Source organism: Dicentrarchus labrax, unplaced genomic scaffold (genome assembly GCF_905237075.1).
Source record: "Dicentrarchus labrax unplaced genomic scaffold, dlabrax2021, whole genome shotgun sequence".
NCBI lineage: Eukaryota > Metazoa > Chordata > Actinopteri > Moronidae > Dicentrarchus > Dicentrarchus labrax.
In genome coordinates, this window is record NW_026136719.1 from 11,801,483 (window position 1) to 11,815,202 (window position 13,720).

The 13,720-nt window shown below is 39.9% G+C and overlaps 1 protein-coding gene across 13 annotated transcripts in view; it reads left to right on the forward strand.

The window, feature by feature from the left end:
* The first annotated feature begins 2,049 nt into the window (after positions 1 to 2,049).
* baz2ba (bromodomain adjacent to zinc finger domain, 2Ba) overlaps positions 2,050 to 13,720 on the forward strand; it is a 65,447-nt gene continuing 53,776 nt past the window's right edge. For 9 of the 13 annotated variants that reach the window (XM_051378292.1, XM_051378294.1, XM_051378295.1 and 6 more), the window contains exon 1: positions 2,051 to 2,277. The gene's annotated coding sequence lies outside the window, so the exon portion shown is untranslated. Of the gene's footprint in view, positions 2,278 to 13,720 lie in introns of all 13 variants that reach the window. The other 4 variants (XM_051378291.1, XM_051378296.1, XM_051378303.1 and 1 more) reach the window with 1 other exon arrangement.

A 13,720-nucleotide genomic window follows, 5' to 3' on the forward strand; every position in this document is an offset into this window, starting at 1 on the left:
GACAGATAGAGAGGATTGTATATGTGTGTGTGTGTGTGTGTGTGTGTGTGTGTGTGTGTGTGTGTGTGTGTGTGTGTGTGTGTGTGTGTGTGTGTTTGAAGAAGAGCAAAACCCCCCCATCTCAACAGGTAATGGAAAGGGGCAGAGAAGAAAATCAATGACCAAAGAACATGGAGAGCGAGCTTATAAAATGGCTTTAACTGCACGCCACAAGCTGAATAAGGGGTTCTGTGTCCATCCTCCAAAACTCGGGTGATCATGAATGTTTTATCAGACCCCAACCCCGCCACCACCTTTTCTTTTTTTCTTTCTTTTCTTCTTACACATGAAAATGATTTCTGTGTAACATCTTTGCAATTCTTGCAGTAACATCAAAAAGGGTGACACTTTTGGATGTTGTGACATAACAGCGGAGAGAGAGAGAGAGAGAGAGAGAGAGAGAGAGAGAAGAAAAAAAAAAAAAACAGGATACATTTATGGTCATTTATAATGTTTATGAAGCATTAATATGAATGTGCCTGTAAACCAACACTCCATCAAGCTGCTAACAATGAGTTCATTGTTTGTGTGTGATTTATGAGGTGTCTATAAACTAACAGTGAACAGTTTGTTAATCCAGTATAATACCTGTTAAAATGGATACAACCAGGGGTGATGTGACATGTACAGAGACACACCAGTTGGCTCTGGCTCTGTGACCCATCCTCATCCTCGTTAGGGTGGGGCATATAAGAACAGTTGCCCACTCCATCTGCAAAAAAAAAAAAAAAAACTCTCCACCACCACCCTCCCCTCCACCCCCCCCTTGTTGTTTTCCAGTTGAATGAAATAATCTTCCCCCGTCTGGAAACCCAGTCTGGGTCAGAGGGCCTGCGTTCAGCCTGTTGCTTATTGTGTGTTCAGAAGAGGAGGTAAAGCATACAATTAGGCACAGATGGCTGTCTTTGCCAGGCAATGTATTGATCCTATCCCGAGGAAGAGCTGTCCCATTTCTGTTTTTGTTTGGTAAATGCCTTGTCATTTAGAGGCTGATTGAAACTCATTTGTATTTGTTTGATCATGTATCATCTTCTGAAGGATCATCATTTGGTCAGTTAATAGAGAGACAGAGGAGGAATTTTAGTGACTCAGTACTGACAAATAACTGTAGCTTAAAGGAATTTACTGGTAAACAGATAAATAGACGAATGCTAAAGGAGAATGTAGGCTTTATTTTTTTTAACTTATTAAACGCATTAATGTGTGGATGATAATATAACACTGTTTTAACGGATTTAATCACTTACATTTATAACTTAGTCCAACATCAACCTGAGCCTTCAGTGTCTCTCACGCCATTAGTCAAATAATTGATAAGTCCACTGACAGAAAATTAATCAACAGCTATTTTGACGATTGTTTAATCGTTCATGTCATTTAACAAGTAACAATGTCAAATCTTTTCTGGTTCCAGGTTATACTAATAACGAACGCAACTTTATTCATAACGCACCTTTCAAAATAAATCCATAAAGAAAACAAAAAAATCAAGTGTCGTTGTCTGAAATATGAAGAAGACTGTAAAACTTTTAGCCTATTTCCTCTGCAAACATACAAAATCTTCGCATGCAGGTACAATTGAACGTGTTTTTGTTAAAATCCACCTTACAAAGCAGAAATTAAATCCATAATCTAGATCACAAAACTGATCAAAGTTATATAAAAGTTGCGTCTTATACGGGGAAAAAACATGAATTAATATATATATATATATTTTATGCAGCCTATTTGTTTATTATGTTATTTGTTGACACTAGTGGCCGATAATCGCCATAGGTCTGCGTGGTTCTTAAGATTGCCCACAAACAAACATCAATAAATAAATAAAAAGTTACCGCTACATATCTGCCGGTGCTGTGGGGGAAAAAAGCTATAATGACAATGTCGCATTTAAAGCGGTCAATAACTGTATCCTTCCTTTTACTACGGCCGCTGCACAAATAATAAGTTTTCTTTGTGTGGCAGTAGTGAGCTGACGTCAGGTCGGTTCCTTGAAGTGGAGCTGAATAAACCTTGAGAAGAGTCTCCTTCAATCTGCTGTTAGTAACTAACACACACACTCACACACACCGAGACTCAATTACTGCCCAATTCCCTTCTTTATCACTCGTCCCCGACCTTCTTTCATAACCAAAACCGACCAAGGAAAAAAAGAGGCGAGAAGAAGACCAAGCCGAAGTGTTTAGTTGAACTAAAAACCCACGTTGGAAATAAGTAAAGTGTCGAAACTAAAAAAAGGTAAGTGTTTTATTTCACTGACGCTGTTTTCCTCACATCACAGAACAAGCGATGAGCTGCGTAGAGCTGGCTCCGTTTCTAGTTTCTTAGCTCTCTCTTTTTCTTTTTTCTTTTTCCATGCTTGTGTAAACTGGGTTTTATAGATTAGTTTCTTGTTTTCTGTTAACGCTGTACATTCATTCAGACTGTTGTAATTCTCCGAACCGGTACATTTCGCTGTAAAGTTTTTTTTTTTTTTTACCTCTTTAATATAGTGTTGTTTTTTTTTCCTCTTCTGAGTGGTGACCTGATAGTGGGAATCGTCTTTGTGTCCCTCTCTCCTTTTTTTCCCCTTACTCTTTCTCGCGTCGTTCACTCAAGGCTATTTGATAACTTGTCTTATCGTGAAGACATTTAAACTTTTTTTTTTTTAAAGGGTTTATGGTGTTGTCTTGTCGTGGCTTTTTTCTTTTTAACATATCGGTTACAGTTGTTGCGTATATTTCGTGCTGGATGTTGTAACCGTCAACGTGAAAAGGGGGGTTAACTACTGGTCTGCCGTTGGTCCTCGCTGCCCGACCGTTGAGAAAAAAAAAAATATCCATCCAGTTTTAATAGTCCCTCGACGCGAAAATAAAACAATTAGCGACAAATACATAAATATCCCCCTTCGGTTCGCATTAACTTTAACGTATAATATTCATTTCTTTTTTCTTTTTTTTGCCAACAGCGGGCGAGAGTTTGAGCTTTTTTTTTTTTTTTTTTTTTTTGTCGTGTTGCTAGTCATGTTGCTGGCCAGCCTTTTGCCTATCGCGGTCGCTTCCTCAAACCGAGAGAGGCATGCAAGGCGAGCTTGCAGCCGCTTGGCCGAGTTGTTGAAATTTATCCCTTTGTGTATATTACAATATCCTCCATTTTTTTCTGCCCCTTCCAAAACAACAAGCCACTCGCCATCTTGGTTATTTTAAATTCGTCCCCCCCCTCACCACCACCACCACCACCAACACACACACCCAAAAACAACCCCTACCTCTCTCTCTCTCTCACACACACACACACACACACACACACACACAGAGAGAGAGAGAGAGAGAGAGAGAGGCTACTTTAAAAGGAAATGGATCCACGTTTTTTTCTTCTTTTTTTCCGCAAGTTTTACCAAAGTTTTATACGAGACCGCGTATCTCGTCCTGTCTGCGGGTTTTAGAAAGAGCTTGAAGCTGGTTTATAGGTTGTCAGCGATGATTTGAAGCTTTTTTTTTTTTTAATCTTACAGAGGGGTTAGTTTGTGTTTGCGGACGAGACCTTTGCTTTAATAAAAAAAAAAAAGAAAAAAAAGAAGCTAATATAAAGTGACGTAGTGTTTTATGTCGGGGTGGTGATATCTGGAGAGACAGGTGGACGTGGTGGTATTCTGACACAGACGCAATTAAATAAAAGTACCTGTGCTATTTTTAACGTAATGAGTTGTTAAATGTGATTTCTAAGTTTACTCAGTGCTGCTTTATGTTTATCTTTGTGACTGTGCTTGAATGAATGAAGGAAGGAAGGAGGAGGAGGGAAGGAAGGAAGGAAGGAGGGATATTAATTACCAAGAATCCTATTAAGGGAAGAACAGTCAGAATGAAATTTAACTGGATGTCACTGCCAAATAACAGTGATTAGACATCCTTTGAATTTCAAAGTTGTTTGAAATAATTATGTGATTAAAAAGGTATTTATCTGCAAACAAGTGTGCTGTTGTTTACACAAAGTTGAATTGGTGTAAGCTTGATAGATTTGCCAGATTGACAAGTGTAAGACGTGCACGCTCACACATGCATCTCTTACACACACGCAGGCATTGAATCACCCCCCTTTGACTGAGCTGTAATACTGGTTTGCAACAGTTTAGACAGGAGACTCTTAGCAGAAAGAAATGGTGACCTTATTTCATTTCTGTCATCCATCTTACGAAAGGTGTTATTTTAGCCTGTGCGTTTGCTCTGTCCCTCTGAGTTAAAACTTGGATCTCACTTTCTTCCCCATGTCCTGTAAGCAGTTGGAAGAAAGAGGAGGGGAAAAGAAAACAAACCGAACAAATGCTTTGAAATGGAAAATCTGATCATTTCACCTCCCACCTCTTTTGTTTGCCCGTTTATTGCTGCAAAGCTGGAGTGCAGAGGAGCAGATGTTTAGCCAAACATGAAGGCGCGGTGCCTCTGTCCTTATGGGGATGGCTCTCCCTCCTCTCACTGCTGATGCATCGACATGACAGCTGCTTGATTTCATGGAGCTGCTAAGAAGCCATTAGTGGTATCAGTGAATTGAAACGGAACAGTGTCTCTCAGTTTTTTTACCACTATTACAACTGTCTTATTTTAACTGTCATTTTGTGCAGCTTTGTTGGAAAATGTGTGTGTTCGTATGTACGTTCGTGTATGTGCAAGTGTCGCAGCTGAACATACAAAACCAACAAGAAGTGCTAATATATTTGTGCAGTGTGTTTTCCCATAATTTGAGAAAGAGTGAGCAAGAGCAAAAGTGAAAAAAGGGGAACAAATCTGTCAGAGTTTGTTTGCCATGTTGGTTTGAAATGAAAGCACACTGTGCTACCTCAAGCACACTCAAATCAGAGACGTCTCTCCTTGCCAGGCCAAGAAAAAGAAAAAATCAACTCACGGCTGGAGTTTTATTCTCTCTCTCTCTCTCTCTTTCTCTGCTTCTCTTTTTCTCTCTCAAATTGGAACTGTTGTTTTTGAAGAGATAAAGGGGGACATCCGCTTGACTTGAACATTCAGGAATTAAGGATAGACATAGTTAAGCCCTATTTGCATGTCTACCAAAGTCACAGCAAACGGTTGCTATTGACTAAGCTGATTAGGTGAAATTAGGTTCACGAGCTCTGTGTCTGGGGGTGCTGAATCTGACAGAACTTGGACAGCTTTTGAGAAGACAATCCCATGTGCACACATGGCTGTATTCTCTATAATCCTTTACTATTGAATATGGGACTATCTTTTTTTTGTGGGAGGAAACCCATAGTTTGCGCTCTTTTGAAAATGAAGTGAAGTGGGATTTATTAGGTGTGCATGATATATTGATCAAGTCATCAGTATGAGGCAACGCTTGCTTAAAGATATCTCAGAATCACTCAGAAGTGGTATCAAAATGATGTCTGGCCTTAGAATTGTTCTGCTGTTATTTAGAAGTGCGTAAGTGTGAACTTCAATTGATTTTTTCCATATCAGATTACTTCTGTTAAATGCTAATACGCTACTTTCTTGTGTTTCTAGAAACTTTTGATTGAGTAGATCTCCACATTTTCATATTAACCAAAACGTCTCCACTTGACAGTTGGTATTTAAAGGTTCACCCGCTGTAGAAAGAGTGCAAGATCAAAGTAAATGCTTTACCAAAATACACCAAAAGTGTCCTCCTCCCATTGATTGATTGCAGAAACCTTAAAACTATAGTGTTACGTCTTAAATCGGGACATGAATGAATCAAGCAGTATTTTGAGGAGTTCATTTTCATTTAAAATAGAATTATAAACTTATTTGCATATCCATATTGGTACCGGTATTGGCAAAAATGATCAGTTCTTATACATTTTAGTAAATATGCAAGTATCGTGTATCTCTAACTGTGAGTTTGTCACTGATTAAGCCTGTAACTGATTTCACGACGTTACCCTGGGCTACAATATGTACTATATTTTCTCTGTGACAAGTTTTCTTAGAATGTAAATGGTGTAGGCCTTGGGCATGACAGCTGAAGACTAAATTGATAATGACAGAAAAATTTAACGTTTGCATCGACATAACCACGCAAAAGATACTTTTTTTATGGTCTATATAACGTGCTTAAGAGTCATGCTGTGGATAACTCCTAACCCAAATATTTCATGGCATTGATGTCAGAAATTTTAATTTAGATAGAGATTAATTAGACCTACAAACAATCTATTGATAATAATGGCCATCTGGGAGCCCTGTCAAATCTCTGCATGTTAGCGCTGACACAGAGCTGTGAAATTTAGAGAGGAAGTAGAGGTCTGCTCTGTGTTAACATAATGATTCAAGAACTAATGTTAGACAGAGTCCTGACCATATTTCCTCATCCCTCCGCCTTGGTTAGTTTTTTACATACGTACGTGTATGCACACACACAAAAAACAGTACTGACAAATTAAATAATGTACAAACTTTTAACAGATGTTTTTGTAGTAGACATTAATCCTAAAAGGGCTAATGGTCCTTTGAGGAGAAGCCACATTTTAGCAGAAGCCCTAAAAGCTTCTAGGCATCAGATTGATAATGCTTCTTATTGTTACAGATCAAATCGGCGCTGCTGTGTGTCTGTCTTGGTCTACTGTTTTGTCCTGTGTGTTACAGGCACATGCAGGCAGCTCGCTTATTGATACGTGTTTACATGGCCTCGCAGGTTAATGTCCTCTCAGCTGGAAAGTTGGTTAGCTCTCAGATGATCTACCTAACCTTATGTTACCTTGCTATTTTAGTAACACTGCATGTTCACTGGATGTCCTGATAATGATCAGGGTACACAAATAATTGTCTAAAGTGCATGCTCAGTGACAGCCACTTTTAAGGTGAGCCTTGTCAAATATTCTCTGACCATAAATGTCTGCCTTTCTTTATAATGAGAAATGTTTCTATATTTTGAAAACGAAGCTAATGAGATATGGCACATATGCCTCATGTTGTAGAAACAAACAAACAGCCTCAACTGTTAATTAAGACCAAACAACTCAACACCCATTTTAGTTGTCTCTACATTTCTGTGTGGATTACATATGGTGGATTAATTACCAAACAATAAGCAGTGTAAAGTGCAAGTGGGTCACCCCGTGTTGACTTTCAGGAGACAGAAGACAGAGCAGCCAAATTTGGGAGGGAAAGGCGATAAGCTGCTTCTTTGCTGTTCGTCCCCTGGGCCTCTATTTATCATTCAATGTGAGAATTTCCTTGATGAAAGTCAAGGTTGTTTGTGCATGCTCTGTCTCGTTGGGATGCCTGTTTTTCCACCAGCAAGGTGAAAAGGTTGATTTTCCCCTCCAAAGAGATGCCTTGTTTGGAAAGTCCAGGCTAGTTTCTTTTAATGAAGTCTCAGAAGGTCCTGATGATTTTTCCACTTCGGGGCTGTTTTTGTTTGAGGAGGTGAAACTACAGATGTACTTCTTGTTTTGTGGAACCATAGAACAGTATGCATACAAGTCCTAATAATTCACTGTTTGTCTCCATCACATATTCATGTGGTAAAGACATAGCAAAGAAGGTTATCACTTTATGTGAGCTGAAAGCATCCATTTAATGTGGTCTTTATAAAACATTAGAGGGACAGAAAACAAAAAAAAAAAACATCATGAGTGCATTTCTTTTCTTCACATCAGTGTTATTTGGCTTCATGAAACAGAGACATTCAGGCTCTCTTAACATTAGCTGAACCAGACTGGAAAAGCATAAACATGATGTTAGGGATTTGTTTTCCTAAGAAAACCAAACAAAGTGTTTTCTGTCATTTTTCTCCGCTACCGGTCCATCTCGTCTAAGTGCCCATCATTTTGTTTCAGCAGCAACGTGATTATGGAAATGGCAATGAGGTCTGGAAAACCTGCTATTTAGTTTGATGTTTACCACACCTTGACATTCTCAATCTGTAGCAGGGGGCCTGTATTTACACTTTTCACTAGAATTCACCCATGCTGGCTGCGCTCAGATGGGAAAAGGATACCGGGAATGGAAAAGAAATAGGAAGACGTTTTCGGATGTGGGAATAGGAATGATATTGGTTTCTCTATTGGTGTGCCTCCTGGGTCAGTGGGGTTCTTGATGATTCTATAGAATAGCTTGTAGCAGGCAGGGGAGCTGTGAGCCTTGGTGGGTGTTAAGATGCACGTAGACACACAAACACATACACACACTTGCTGTCAGAACACAGGCATTTACGCATAGGGACAGGACACACACACACACACACACACACACACACACACAAGACACAAATGCATGAGATTGCGCCTCGACAGCCCCCATTTATTGATCTTCTTCAGCATTTAAAATCTGGTCACTGCTGCCACAAAGGCTTTTTATTTTAGCTGTGCTGGCAAAGCCTGCTCCAAGCTAAGCCAGAATTTTAAATATTTAACTCCTACTGAACACCATGAGAAATGACAAGGATAGAGAAAAACAAATAGGAAAGCAGTTTTGAGCTGTGCAATAGCTATATGTGTATTTGTTCAGAACCATGTTTTATGTAAGCCACACTGTAAAATCAGCTCCCGGTGTGACGCTGTGTAAGCGCTACAGTTTGGAGTAAAAATTCATTCAGAATTCATGGGCATCCTTTATTTCTCTCCAGAAAAAGTTAAGGGAAAAGACATTCACTCTGAGTTTAACTTAACTCAGTACTGACCTACATGGCCTTATACCTTGTTAGCAGTGGAGGCAGAAATGCTAGCAGTCATTGGATTAGTCATTACTGGACCTGGGACAAGCTGCTGTTTTTAGCATTTTAAGGTTAAAAGTGGATACTCATGTGCAGAGAGGTGACTCAACGATGTCTAATCCACAGAAGCCCTATAGCACGTAGTCTTACAGTCATTACCATCCCTTTCTCTCAGTGTAGTGTGTTTCTCTTTCTCTGTTTTCTCTGGTCATAAAAAACAAGATATTAAAAGTGAATTTCTCTTTTTTTCTTATTAGGAAATTGTCAGAGTGTTCAGTTAGTCCCAGGTGGTGTAGAGGAAATGATCTGACTAGCTCTGTTCACACTACATTTCGAAATAATTTGTCTTGAAAAGGTCAAAGCACATTTAAGTGATTTCGAAACGCTTGCGCATGGTAGTGAAAATGTATGCTGCATTAACATCACTTATTAAAAAACCCACCAGGCAGCCAAACCACAAGGCTTCCTCATCCAGTTGAACCTGCTGCTGTTGTTGTTTTTCTCTTGTCCGGCTATAATAGCCTAGGCCCGCTTAGTCTGTGGCATTGTCCCGCTTTTCCCCCTCTCCGTCTGTCTGTCTCTCTCTCACTCTGTCTGTCTCTCTCTCGCTTGCGCTCTCTCTTTCTGAACGATGACACTGAGAGACAGCTGTAACGTGAGACGCCTCTCGATCCTGGCAGGGGCTTCGAAAGCCGAGGCAGAAGGGAGGGAGAGGGCCTTTATCTGAGACTGGGGGCGCTGACCTCCCTCATTCCCCTTCTCTTTTTCTCTTCCTTTCTCTCCCTGTCTCTACGTCTGCTAGCATATCCTATCCTCCCCCCACCAACAGAAGCCAAGACTGCACTCAAAAAAGTCCCCCCATAGCAGAAACCTAATGAATGAAATAGTGTGTGTTGTTGCTGTTTACAATATTTAGAGCTGAATGTTGCTTTTATATTCCTTGCATCTCCCCATTTTTTGTCTGAGTTAGATTGATGTAGCTTATGTTCTGTTGCCAAGGGGTTTATAGAATATAGTGAGTGATATTTGAGTGACATGTGATTTTGATCTGGTCACTTTTTGTGTGTGCATGCGTGTGTGCTTGGATGTAGATGGAAACATCCAAACACACCCCAGACTCTAGGCTATGGCTGCTAAATCCTCTGTGAGAGCTCCCGTGTGTAATCCAAACATTTAGAGCTAATTTAAGCATGCAGGCAGGAGCAGCATCCTTTAGGAAACAACAGCTTTCTCTCTCTCTCTCTCTCTCTCTCTCTCTCTCTCTCTCTCTCTTGCTTTTGCTCTCTCCATCCTCTACTGTGCACTGTGTGTGTGTGTGTGTGTGTGTGTGTGTGCAATCCATATGTGTTTGTGTGTGCATGTCTCTTCGCTGGAGGGAAATGAAAGCACTCAATCACTCACCTGTCAGAGTACTTCAAATTCTGTCCATAACACACATGAACACACACTCGGACACACACATACACACACACACACACACTCTGACACACACGCACACGGACACATATGTGCATACACACTCACCCCTGAGGGTTTGACAGGACTGGCCCTTTATTGACTCCCTTGATCAAGGAGACAGCAGATCCATTTAATAGAAGCTCCACACACACACACACACAGGCATTGAAATCAAAGTGGAGTCACATCTGCTCTCCACACAGCTCCTCTGTTGCCTTTTCCTCTCATACAACAGAGCTGGTAGTCATTTAAAACTGTGGCTATATTGGGTGTAGAATTAAATTTTGAAAGCCAATACTAATAGATGTCATAATGTTTTTCATTGCACATTATGCCAACAGTTTCCTCGTCATAGTTGCAATGTCATTACACCAAAACAGCTCTGATTCACCTCTTCGCCACATCTTGTGTTATTGTGTGGAGGGTAATCATGTCATGATACGAGTCCAGCCTGGGCTATAGGCATGTTCTGTTGGCCTTGGCCCCTGTGCTCCCCAGTTGGCCATGTTTTGTGCTGAGTGTTTTGGAAGGCCAGTTAGCCAAGAGGGTGCTGGGAAGAGATGTGACAGCTGTGTTGGTCACGGCTACTCTGACCTTCACACGTCATCTTGATGGATCATCAAGGCTGTAACGATATACTGAACCTGTTGTGTAGGCCTGCGCTAGCCTGATTATCCACTGGTGATGATCTGGTCACATACTGTACTGATATCACTGTTCCAAGTTCAAACTGTGGACAGTCACCAGCAAGGCTGCATATCTGAATGAAATTTATCTTGCAAAGAAAAGGAAGTGGATTGGCTAATGCAGCAACAGGCTCTCTGTCATTAAGAGAAGAGTTATCACGGGAACACAAAAACATGTGTACTTACACAGACAAAAGACAGAGGCACACAATCCAGCCTGGTATTTTAATATATATTCTACCTCTCAACAAATGGATTGGACTAATGTTCTGAGCTTCTCGCCAGTCTCAAAGCGCTTTACTTTGTGTGTGTGGTGTACCCCGTTCCCTTGAGATGGCACTTGTTCCATCAAGTCAAGGAAGAAACCATTTAGTAGAATGACAAACACACACATATATTCACACACATGCACACCGCCGAGATGCTGGGAGGATTTGAATTGCACTTAGACAAACGTTTCTCACACAAGTTCTTTATTCCTCCACCCGCTCCTTACTTTGCCCTGAACATACACTTACTCGCATACAAAGGTACTTGCACAGAGATTCCATTTTGTCAGCTTTCAGCCCCAGATCATGTAACAATAAAAGATGCTGCCCTGCAGTTAAACACTGTCAGTAAATCACAGGGCAAAGAAAGCTGGGAGAAGCACTTATTTTTAAGCAGCATGAGAGACCACACTGGGGGGGGAAGGGGGTTGAGACAGATAGGGTAAGACAGAGAGAGAGAGAGAGAGAGAGAGAGAGAGAGAGAGAGAGAGAGCTTCTTTGTGCACTGTGTACTGGCATTGTGTGTGATGAAGAGATGAATCACTGCTATTTAGGGATTGGTTTCCTGCAACTGATTGTGTGACGACTCGGTGGCGGACAGACTGTCAAGACTTGCCTGTTTTGTTCTGGGGGCTTCAGGAAAATGTCTGCGGCCAAGTCTCACTAGCTCACTCCCACAGGGCCCGGTGTGCCAGAGATCAACAGAGACAACAGAGACAAACACCTCACCAGTGTCGCTCTTCTAACAAGGCATCAAATATTAAAAAGCAAGGGATTTTAGGCCAATCTCAATATGTGTATTTTCAGAGTACACTTGTTTTCCATGCTCAAATACAGAGTTTTTGTAAAGAAGGCTCACATGAAACATGGTGTGACTGACTTTCGTTCCTTCTTTCCTTCTTTCTCTCTTTCTTTCTTTCTTTCTTTCTTTCTTTCTTTCTTTCTTTCTTTCTTTTTCTTTTCTTTCTTTTTTTGTTCTTTTTGTGGCTGGTAAAAAAGTCAGATCCTGCCTGAGAGCTGCTGTATGAATTCTAAAGTAAAGTCAACATCTGTGTGGCTGAGGAAAGGGGGGTAGATTAGGGAAACCAAACAAGACAATTCAATGAGACATCATAACAGTTAAATTGTACACTGTCCATGTGCAAGCATGCCTGGAGTGTAAATGCAGGTAATTATAACTTTGCAGATAGTTCCTGTTTTTCAGTTTCTTTCTCTTTTCTCTTTTTTTTCCCTTTTTAAGTTAATTAGATGGAAATTACTTAGTAATTATGGCTTTTATAGAAATTATATTTTGATTGTTACAAGTTCACTAACATAAGTTAGGGCAGTAATTTGTTGTATCAATTTGTAATGCGAAATAACAAATAGCTTTCAAAAACATAAATACACGTATTCTATCTCTATTTGCTTGTGTGATAAAATGGTAAAATCGTAATAGCAATTATTTCATGTTTTATTCTTATTCTGTTATATGATGTTAACATCTTCATTTTCATAATCATTTTAAATTAAAAGTTGATTAAGATAGTTTTAGCTGATAGACTAGTTGACAACAGATGAATTGTTTCAGTCATTTTTCAAGCAAAAACATTTCCTTCTTCCAGCTACATGTGAGGATTGTCTGCCTTTTTGTGTAAAATAAATATCTTAACATGTTGGATTGTCCTTTGGACAAAACAAACACATTAATTATGTCATCTTGGGCTTTTTAAAGCTCTTAATTGGCATTTTTGTTACTTTACTATTACATTTTATACGGCAAATAATTCATTGATTAATTGATAAAACAATCCGCAGATAATAGACAGATAATTGTCAGTTGCAGCCATAATACCCTTGCAAACACTGCAGTTTAAGAAGGCGTTAAGAGAAAGTCTTAAGAGAAAAGTAATATTTTTGTGATATTTTATTCATCTGCCACAGATATAAAACTAGGAAGATCTTACAGTAAAATGAGGTTAATAGACTAACAGCCTGATTCTCAGTCAGGCAAATGATGGCAGACAGCACTGGCTTTCTTATCCAACGTAATTCACCTGCCTCGTGGCTGGCAAATCATTTTCTGTGCTGAAGCCCTATGAGCTGAGATCCTTTAATCATCCACTAATAGGCCTTTATGAAAAAGCTGAAGATGAATTCAGCCTACCTGGCTCTCTGTTATCATTATCACTGCGATGAGTTATCAAAGTATTTGTGTGTGTCTGTAGTGTGTATGTGTGTGTGTGTGTGTGTGTGTGTGTGTGTGTGTGTGTGTGTGTGTGTGTTTGTCTGTCTCTCTGTGTAACAGTGTAGATAATGAAGGGGACCATTTAAGTTCGATGAGTGCGGTTATAATCAACACCACCAGTCTTGGTGATTTCTGTTCACTGATAAATTGAGCTGTAATGACAGATGTGCGTTGCATTATGTGCCACAGACTTTAACATGACTTGAGGGCATCCAGAAATACCAAAATCACTTAGAGTCATGGACTGCAGTATAGCTATTTTCTTACCATGATAGTCATTCCAACAAGTGTCATTACTTTAAAAAAAACAAACAATCAAAATGAGGCCTCTTTTAAACAAGCAAGATTTGGTCTCTAAATTAAAAACTGGAAATATA